Source organism: Equus quagga, chromosome 7 (genome assembly GCF_021613505.1).
Source record: "Equus quagga isolate Etosha38 chromosome 7, UCLA_HA_Equagga_1.0, whole genome shotgun sequence".
NCBI classification, from domain to species: Eukaryota; Metazoa; Chordata; class Mammalia; order Perissodactyla; family Equidae; genus Equus; species Equus quagga.
Window position 1 is genome coordinate 39,783,109 of NC_060273.1, and position 9,809 is coordinate 39,792,917.

Below are 9,809 nucleotides of genomic sequence, written 5' to 3' on the forward strand. Positions count from 1 at the left end.
GAATATACAACTATGTACTGGGGAGCTTTGGGGAAAAAAAGGAAAAAAATAAAATCTTTAAAAAAAAAAGAAATAAAATTTGGAGTTACAAACCAAAATACAATAATACTGGCCTTTATATATGCCCATGTTTTTACCTTTACCAGAAACCTTTGTTTCTTCATATGGCTTTAAACTGCTATTTAATATCCTTCATTTCCATCTAAAAAATTCACTTTAGCAGTTTTTATAGGAGAGGCCTAGTGTTATCAAACTTCAGCAGCTTTTGTTCATCTGTGAATAAGTTAATTTCTCCATTTTTGAAGGATAATTTTGCTGGATATAGAATTCTTGATTGACAAGTTACTTCTTTCACTTTAATTTTTTTATTGAGATATAATTGACATATAACATTGTGTAAGTTTAAGGTGTACAACATTTTGATTTGATGCATGTGTATATTGCAATATGATCACCACCATAGTGTTACCTAACACTTATATCATGTTACATAATTATCATTTCTTTCTTTGGCGAGAACAACTAAGATCTAGTCTCTTGGTAACTTTGAAGTTTATAATACACTATTGTTGACTATAATCACTATGCTTGATGCTTGCATTAGTTCTCCAGAACTTGTGTATCTACTAGTTGCAAGTCTGTACCCTTAAACAACATCTCCCCAATTCATCCACCACCACCCCCAGCCCCTGGTAACCACCATTCTACTCTCTGTTTCTGCAAGTTCAGATTTTTTGGATTCCACATATAAGTAATATCATATAATATTTGTCTTTCTCTGTCTGACTTCTCTCACTTAACATAATGCCCTCAAGGTCCATCCATGTTGTTGCAAATGGCAGAATTTCATTTTCTCATGGCTGAATAATATTCCTGTGTGTGTGTGCGTCTGTGTGTGTGTGTGTACCACATTTTCTTTATCCATTCATTTGTTGATGGGTGCTTAGGTTGTTTTCATATCTTGCCTATTGTGAATAATGCTGCAATAAACAGAGTACAAATATCCTTCACCACTGTAAATATATCAGCTCATTGCCTTCTGGCGTCCATGGTTCAGATGATAAATCAGGTGTTAATCTTATTGAGGATCCCTTGTACTTGACAAGTTGCTTCTCTCTTGATGTTGTCAAGACTGTCTTTCAATAGTTTGATTATAATATCTCGGTGTGCATCTCTTTGAGCTTATTTTATTTTGAGTTTGTTGAACTTCTTGAATGTGCAGATTCATGTCTTCCATCAAATTTGGACCTTTTGGCCATTATTTCTTCAAATATTTTTCCTGCCTCAAATATTTTCTCTTTCTGAGACTCCCATAATGCATATGTTGGTCTTCTTGATGGTGTCACAGATCTCTTAGTCTCTGTTCACTTTTTCTCATTCTTTTTTGTTTCTGCTCCTCAGAGTAGATAATTTCAATGGCCCTATCTCCAAGTTCACTGATTGTTCTGCCTGCTCAAATCTGCTCTTAAAACCTTCTGATGAAAGTTTTATTTCAGTTAATGTACTTTTCAGCTCCAGAATTTCTCTTTGGTTCCTTTTTATAATTTATCTCTTTGTCAGTATTCTCATTTTGTTCATACATCATTATCCTGATTTCTTTTAGTTCCTTGTCCATAGTTTCCTTTAGTTCTGAGCATATTTAAGACTTTAAATATTTAAGTTCTTTTGAAGTCTTTGTCTGGTAAGTCCAATATCTGGGCCTCCTCAGGGAGAATTTCTGCCAATTTATTCTGTTACTTTGAATGGACCATACTGTCATGTTTCTTTGCATGACTTCTGATTGTCACTGAAACCTGGACATTTGAATACTATAATGTAGTAACTCTGGAATCTGGTTCTCCCCCTCCAAATGTTTGCTGTTTTTTTTTTTTTCAATTAAATCACTGATGTGTAGTAGCCTATTTGTTTAGTGACTTTTCCAAACTATTTTTGTAAAGACTGTATCTTTCTTGTATGGTCACTGAAGTGTCTTACTCATGTTAGCTTGTGTTCAGCTAATGTTTTAACAGAGATTTCCTTGAACACCAGGAGCTAAATGTAGAAAGAAAAAAACCACTTCTCCTAGTCTTTGCAGATTGCCTATGTGCTACGGCTTTTCTTCAACCAAGCCTGCACTGATCCTAGGGACTAGTCCACCATAAAGCTTAGGGTCTTGTCAGGTATTTTCTGAGCATGTGTCTTGCCCTGGGCATGCATGTAGCCTTCTAAATTCTCTCTTACACATGGATGATTATGAATGCCCTGGTTTCCCAAAGAAACTCTCCGGGCTTACCTCCAGCACTTTAGGCAGTCTGTGTTAGTCTACTAGAGGACTGCCATAACAAAATGCCACAGAGTGGGTGGCTTAAATAACAGAAATTATTTTCTCACAGTCCTGGATGCAGGAGTCCAAGATCAATATCTGGCAGGGCTGGTTTCTCCTGAGTCCTTTTTTCTTGGCTTGCAGACGGCTGCCCTCTCACTGTATTCTCACATGGCCTTTTCACTGTACATTCACATTCCTGGTGTCTGTACTACTTCTTCTATGGACACTAGTCATATTGGATTAGGGCCCACCCATATGACCTCATATAACCTTAATCACCTCTTTAAAGGCCCTATCTCCCAATACACTTATGTTAGGGATTGGTGTTCAACATATACATTTTGATGGAACACAATTCAGTCCATAACAGCAGTTGATGGTGTGACTCAACTATAATCTTTTGCCCCAGGCATCTGTGGTTGTTTGCCTTACAGTGTTTTCGAGCAATGCCCGCTGCTTTTCCAGCTTCAGTGAGTTCTAAGTTCAGCAAAACAGAGACAAGTGCCTGTGTCATTCCTTCAGGTAACCCCTGTATAGGTTAGAGCAGACATACACAATAATTTGTGCATAAGGTCTGCTCTGCTCCTCTGGCACCAGGGACCAGGGGCCCAAACTAAGAATCCAAGTTTCTGTCTTCAAGCTTGCTGCTAAGCCAGGGAGTGGGTGGGAGAAGGGAAAGTAGAAACCCCACAAAGCTTTCCACTACTTTTAAGTTGCTGTTTTCTTGATTCAGAGTTTATTTGCTTGTTGTAAACCTTTTGACTGTTTTCCAGAATTCTACTAAGGTTGGTTCTAACAGTTACTGCTTGTTTTTTTATGTTTCTCTAGGGGGATGGGAACTTGAAGCTGCCTACTCTGCTATTTTGCTTACATCACTCAGTTATGTTTAAAAAGTATTTAAATAATAAAGGGGGAAAGTCATAAATATTTACCTATGTGGTTATCATTTTCAGTGCTCTTCATTCTTTTGTGTAGATCTGGACTTCCATCTGGGATCATTTTCCTTCTGCCCAAAGGACATCCCTTAACATTTCCTGTAATGTTAGTTTGATGGTGATGAATTCTTTTAGCTTTCGTATGCCTGAAGACATCTTTATTTCACCTTGTTATTTGCACTGGGTATATAATCCTAGGTTTACCATTTTTTCCTCTCAATATTTTAAAGTTGTTACTCTACTGTATTCTCACTTGCATTGTTTCCAATGAGAAATTTGGTATCATCCTTATCTTTGTTCCTCTGTAAGTAATGTCTTTTTTCTCTAGCTATCTTTAGGATTTTATCTGTATCACTGGTTTTGAACAATTTGATTATGATGTGACATTGTTTTCTTTATATTTTTGTTCTTGGGATTGAGCTTCAGATATGAGTTTATATTTCTCATTATGTTTGGAAGTTTTTGGCCATTATTCTTATATTTTTCCATATCTCTACCTCACTTTGTGAACATATGGAATGCAGGTAAAATAACTTTTTTAATGTTGTTCTCCACTAATTTTAACATCTATGTCAGTTCTGGGTCAGTTTTGATTGATTATTCTCATGATGGATTGTGTTTTCCTGCTTGTTTGGATGCCATACATTGTGAATTTTACCTTGTTGAATACTGGTCATTTTTTATTCCTGTGCATGTTCTTTTTTAAAATTATTTTTTATAATCTTTTCTTTTTTCTTTTATTTATTTATTTATTGCTGAGGAAGTTTTGCCCTAACATCTGCTGCCAATCTTCCTCTTTTTGTATGTGAGCCACCAGAACAGCATGGCCACTGAGAGACAAGTGGTATAGGTCTGTGCCCAGGAACCGAAGCTGGGCTGCCAAAGCAGAGCGTATCGAACTTAACCCCTAGGCCACTGGGGCTGGCCCTCCTGCACATCTCCTTGAACTTTGTTTTGGAATGCAGTTAAGGTCCTTGGAAACAGTTTGATCCTTTCAAGTTTTGCTTTTATGATTTGTTAGGTAGGTACAGAGTAATGCTCAGTCTACCGCTGATTATTTCCCATTACTGAGGCAACGCCTTCCTCAGGACTCTACCCAACGCCCTAAGAATTATGAGTTTTTTCTGGCTGGTGGGAACAGACACTATTCCTGGCCCTCTGTTAGCGCTAGATTCTATTTCTTCTAATCCTTTTGGATGTTTTTTTTCTTTGGCTTTGGGTAGTTCCCTCATAAGTATGTACTAATGAGTACTGTGCTGAATACTCAAGGGAGAACCTCTATAGATCTCTGGCGATCTCTGTGCACAGCTTTCTCCTCTCTGGTATTGTCTTTTCAACTTTAGCTGCTTTGGTCTCCTCAAACCCTTAGCTCTATCTGCACAATTCAGGAAGTCCATCGGGATCTTCCTCAGTTCCCTGCCTTTCTGGGCCACTGCCCAGAAACACAACAGTGAGCTGAGATGATCGTAGGGTTCACCTTGTGTCTCAACTCTCAGTGATCACTGCCCTTTGTTGTCCAACATGTAGTAACTTGAAGACCACTGTTTCATGTGTTTTGTCTGATTTTTGTTGTTTTTGTTTTAGGTGGGAGGGCAAATCTGGCATCCCTGTTGTTCCATCATTGTCAGAAGTGGGAGTCCCATTCCAGAGATTTTGATACAGATTATATTTTTATTTTAATTCAGTTTAAAATATTTTCTGGTGTCCATTGAAACTTGCTCTTTGACCCATGGATTATTTAGAATTGTGTTGTTTAATTATCAAGTGTTTGGAGATTTTCCTTTATGTTTCTGTTATTGATTTCTAGTTTAATTCTGTTATGGTCAGAGAACATACTTTATGTCAATCTTTTTAAACTTATTAAGGCTTGTTTTATGAGCCAGAATATAGTCACTATTGAACATCTTCACACTTCAGTTTCCTATTTCAGCATACCCCTTCTCATGTCACACCTCGCACTTCAAATGTCCCACTTCCTGCTTTCCACCTCATGCTTCCCATATCACAAATGTAATAACCTTATAATAGTATAAATGTATTTATCCTCCCCACAACCCAGCTTTTGGTGGTGATTATTATATCTTTTACTTCTATATTTGTTATAAACCCCACCTCACAATGTCTCTACTATTTTTATTTGAAACAATCAGTTCTTAGAGTAAATCATGAAAAAACAAGGTCTTTTATATTTACTCAGTTACCATGATGGTCTTCATTCCTTCCTATAGTTCCAGATTTCCATCTGGTCTTAGCTCATTTTGGTCTAAAAGGCAAATTTTAACATTTCTTGTAGTGCAGTTTTACCAATGATGAATTCTCCTAGATTTCATTTATCAGGAAGTGTCTTGATTTCACCATCATTTTTGAAGGATATTTTTGCAGAAGATAGAATTTTGGGATGACAGGGTTTTTTTCCCAGCATTTAAAAGAAACTGTTTGTCTTCTAGCATGCCTTGTTTCTGATGAGAAGCTGCAGTTATTCTTTTATTAGTTTTGTAGTTTGTTCAGGTTCATGAATCTTTACATTATTTTTCACATTTGGGAAAGTCAGACATTATTTTAAAAATATTTCTTTATGCCCCAATCTCACTTTTCCTTATGGGTCTAGTTATACATATGGTAGACTATTTTATATTGCCTCATAGGTCTTTATGAGGTAATTTGCACTGATCTGTCATCAGGTTCACTGACTTTATTTTGCTGTATCTAATCTGTTGTTAAGCCTATCCAGGGAATTTTTTCAATTATTTCATTTTTTAGTTTTAGCACTTCTGTTACTTTGTTACAACTTCTATTTCTCTACAGATTCCTTATCAACTCACTGGGACCATGTTTTCCTTTAATCCTTTGGACATATTTATAATAGTTCCTTTAAAATCTTGGTTGGCTAAGTCTAAGAGTTTGACCATCTTGGGTTCATTTATATATACTGCTTTTTTCTTGACTATGGATCACACTTTTTTGTTCCTTTGTATGTCTAAATGATTTTTTATTGAATACTGTACATGTGAACAACACTCTGGATTCTGATATCCTTCCACAAGGCATATGGATTCTTTTTTTTTTTTTAAGATTTTATTTTTTCCTTTTTCTCCCCAAAGCCCCAGGGTACATAGATATGCATTTCAGTTGTGGGTCCTTCTAGTTGTGGCATGTGGGACGCTGCCTCAGCATGGCTTGATGAGCGGTGCCATGTCCGCACCCAGGATTTGAACCAGCAAAACCCTGGGCTGCTGAAGCAGAGCACACGAACTTAACTACTTGGCCACGGGGCCAGCCCCATGGATTCTTGTTTTAACAGGCAGTGTACTTACTGGCTGATGACCTTACACTTATTTAGGCTTCGCTTTCTGTTTTGTTTTTAGAGATCAGCGGAGAGCTTAAAGTGTTTCCCAAGCCCCTCTAACCTGGTAAGATTCAACCGCCAAACTCTTTTCCTGTGGATCTTGTTATGCTTTGATTTTAGGCTTTATTAGGGCAGATCTAGAGTAGGTCTTACTCTAGAATATGATCATTACCCCAAGTTGTAACCTTTCTGCCGTTTCAGCTAGATGCTAAGGATGTTAAAGATGTGTTTACAAGAATTCCCCTAGCAACACTCTCATTCGAGGGCTGCTCTAACTCTAATATCTCTATCCTAATCTTAACTCCATATAGTACCTGCTTTCTGGTAAGCCTCAGGTGGTCTTACTCTGCATATATAGCCCAGCTATGTTAGTCAGAGTTCTCCAGAAAAAGAGGTCCAATAGGATATATTTATCATTATCATTTTTAGGAATGGTGCACACAATTCTGGAGGCTGAGAAGTCCCAAGATCTGTAGTCAGCAAGGTGAAGACCCAGGAGAGCTGATGGTATAGTTCCAGTCCAAGGCCAAAGGCCTGAGAAGCAGAGAGCCAATCGTAAGTTCCAGTCCAAGTCCAAGTCTGAAGGCAGGAGAAGAATGCTGTCCCAGCTCAAAGACAGTCAGGCAGAGAGAGAGAGAGACTTACTCAGGCTTTCTGTTCTAGTCAGGTCTTCAACAGATTGGTTGAGGCCACCCACAGTGGAAAGGGCAATCTTCTTTATTCAGTCTACCAATTCAAACATTAATCTCATCCAGAAACACTCTCATAGATACACCCAAATATAACGTTTAACCAAATATCTGGGCACCCCAGGGCCCAGTCAAGTTGAGACATAAAATTAACCATCACCTCAGCCTTCAGCCATGGCTTTGTGGGGGATTCACACATAGACTTCTGGAACCCCCCCTTTGCATGGTGCCTTCCTTTCCCTTGCACTGCCCCATGGTTTCCAGCCATTTCAACTGTCTTGAAGTCTGATCTCTGCCTCCTCAGCCCAGTTGGATCTCCTTACTCTGCTCAGACTCTCACTTTGTGCATAACAGTTGGGAAACTGTGCCCAAGTAGAGGAGCTAGGTGATTTGGGGGCTCACCTCATGAGTTTCCTTTCTCTTAGGATCGGTCTTGTGCTTCCTTTTGTCCTGTCTGAAAGTAGTTACCACAGAAATTTTGTCCATTTTTATAGTTGTTTATGGTGGGAGGAATAACCTGGTACCACTTAATCATTGCTGGAAAAGTGGTTAATTTACAGCTCCTTTTATAGGGGAGTATACAATTGGGTCATCTTTTTGTTATTGATTCTTAGGGGTTCCTTATAAATCCTAGTTACTAATCCTCTTTTGGTTATATGAGTTCATTTTTCTTAGTCTTGGCTTATCTTTTTAGCTGCCCATGTTGTCTTTTCCCATACAGAAGTACTAAATTTTAATGTAATAACATTTATTTATATTTTACTAAACGATTTGTGCTTTTTGTGTGTCCATTTCCTCAGCTTCTGAACACTGAGCCTTGAACAGGCTCAGGGCTCAGACTTCTCTATCTACATTAATACCCAAGTAATCTAATCTTGTTTCTTCTGTACACTGATGGCTTTTATACCTAGCTCCTCCTCTGAATGCCAGCCATATACAATAGTTTAAAGGACCCCTGCTGAGCTAGATACTATCTTTCTTCTCTTATTACCCAAGTTTCCTGAATGGGAAGTCTGCAGTCACTGCCTCCATTTCCTCGTTGTCCACTCACTGTTCAGCCCACAGCAGCTTGGCTTTTGTCCTACTATTCCACTGACTGATACTGTTGAGATTTTTTCTTAAGCAACACAGCCCACTCCCTTTTCTTTTCAAATCAAGTCTTAGGTGAAATCACAATATATTAAACAGATAGAAGCAGCAGTGCCTTGGCAATAGCTTGGGGAGGATAAGAAATGCTCACTTTTCTCATCTCTCCAAGTTGCTCCAGAGGCACCTTTACTGAGCCCTGCTTATCTTTCCAACCTCTCTATTCCTGCAAACATCCTAATCTCCAGCCATACTGAACTATTTGGAGACTCTTGTATCCTTTCCATCTCTGTGCTTCTGCACAATGCTCGTTCATCTGCCTTGAACTTGCTTTAGCCAGTTCTCTTGGCTCAAGTAGCACCTCCCAGCCCACCTTCCTCTTTATCATTCCTTCTTTTTTTGTATCTCTATTATCACACTTAACCACACTGAATTGTAACCTTCTATTTACACATCTGTCTTCCCTACTAAAGTGAGAATTTCTATAGATCAGAGACCCTGTCTTTTCTCCTTTAATCTCTTTAATGTATTATCAACAATGGAATGAATAAATCAATGAATGAATGACAGAGGAAGCTGAGCTAGGCCAAAGTCAGAATTGGGAGACCACCAAGTTTTTAAAAACAGTTTATTAAGATGTAATTCACATACCATACAATTCAGAGGGTTGTACAACCACCACCATAATCTAATTCTTAAAAATTTTTGTACCCCACAAAAGAAAACTCTACCATTTAACAGTCACTCTCCATTCTCCTACCCCCAACACATTCCCCAGCCCTAGACAACCACTAATCTACTTTCTCAGACGACCAAACTGAACATAGGTAAATTGACCACAAATCCTCAACATCTACCCGATTTTGGACGATAATATGAAATTTGGCAGATAGTTGCCCCACTTTACCAACTTGCACTGCAGAAATTTAAACTTATACTGCAGTTTCAGGTATGATCTACTTTTTATTAGACAGATCGGGAGTTTATTAAAACTAGATCCACATTTAACAAAGATGGTTTGGGTTGGTCTTGCTTACTCATTGTTGCTTTTGAAGTAAACCCCCTTTAGCTGGTTATAGTTTTGGCAGAAAAGAGGGTAACTGAAAAGACTCACAACCTCTGGTAGCAATTGTGAAAAGTGCCTGATAACTAGAAAATACCGTGGATTAAGCATTACAGGAGTGTTTATTTTTGGAGCTTTTATTTTTAACGCGATTCTTCCACAGGCTCACCTGTGGACGGCTTCTGTGCGGGTGAACACGCGGGAAACCTCCAGAATCAGAACTCGGTGTTCCAGGAGGCCGCATTTTTCGAATCGGGTCGGGCGTAGCTCGCGGCCAGGCTGCGGCGTTTCCCCTCGCGGCCGCGCATCCAAGTCGCGTGCGCAGTGACGCAGCCGGCGCGCGGTGACGCGGCGCGCGGCGCGGTGCACGCTGGGATATTTAAGT